Source organism: Salvelinus sp. IW2-2015, linkage group LG31 (assembly GCF_002910315.2).
Source record: "Salvelinus sp. IW2-2015 linkage group LG31, ASM291031v2, whole genome shotgun sequence".
NCBI lineage: Eukaryota > Metazoa > Chordata > Actinopteri > Salmoniformes > Salmonidae > Salvelinus > Salvelinus sp. IW2-2015.
In genome coordinates this window covers 25,151,023-25,152,194 of record NC_036870.1, presented here as the reverse complement: position 1 = coordinate 25,152,194, position 1,172 = coordinate 25,151,023, and positions in this window count along the sequence as shown.

The window sequence follows — 1,172 nt, the reverse complement described above, 5'->3', positions numbered from 1 at the left end:
TCCCGCTGCTCCGTTCATCTTTGCCTCGATCCTAACTAGTCTCCCAGTCCCTGCCACTGAAAAACATCCCCACAGCATGATGCTGCCACCACCATGCTTCACCATAGGGATGGTGCCAGGTTTCCTCCAGACATGATGCTTGGCATTCAGGCCAAAGAGTTCAATCTTGGTTTCATCTGACCAGAGAATCTTGTTTCTTTAGGTGCCTTTCGGGCAAACTGCAAGCGGGCTGTGAGTTTGAAGAGTGGCTTCCGTCTGGCCACACTACCATAAAGGCCTGATTGGTGGAGTGCTGCAGAGATGGGTGTCCTTCTGGAAGGTTCCCCTATCTCCACAGAGGAGCTCTAGTGCTCTGTCAGAGTGACCATCAGGTTCTTGGTCACCTCCCTGACCAAGACCCTTCTCCCCCAATTGCTCAGTTTGAGTCTTGGTGGTTCCAAATTTCTTCCATTTAAGAAAGATGGAGGCCACTGTGTTATTGGGGACGTTCAATGTTGCAGAAATGTTTGTGTACCCTTCCCCAGATCTGTGCCTCGACACAATCCTGTCTCAGAGCTCTAACGACAATTCCTTCGACCTCATGACTTGTTTTTTTGCTCTCTCATGCACGGTCAACTGTGGTACCTTTATATAGACAGGTTTGTGCCTTTCCAAATCATGCAATCAATTGAATTTACCACAGGTGAACTCCAATCAAGTTGTAGAAACATCTCAAGGATGGTCAATGGACACAGGATGCACCGGAGCTCAATTTTGAGTCTCATAGCAAAAGGTCTGAATACTTATCGTGCCTTACAAAAGTATTCACTCCCTTGGCATTTGTCCTATTTCGTTGCATTACAACCTGTAATTTAAATATATTTTTATTTGGATTTCATGTAATGGACATACACAAAATAGTCCAAATTGGTGAAGTGAAAAAAATAACTTGTTACAAAATTATTATTTTTTTAAGCGGAAAAGTGGTGCGTGCATACAGTGGGGAGAACAAGTATTTGATACACTGCCGATTTTGCAGGTTTTCCTACTTACAAAGCATGTAGACTGTCTCTTATACACATCTAGATGTGTATAAGAGACAGTATCTCAGCTCACTAGTCACCATAGCAGCACCCAAACCTAGCACGTGCTCCAGCAGGTATATTGCACTGGTCACCCCCAAAGCCAACACT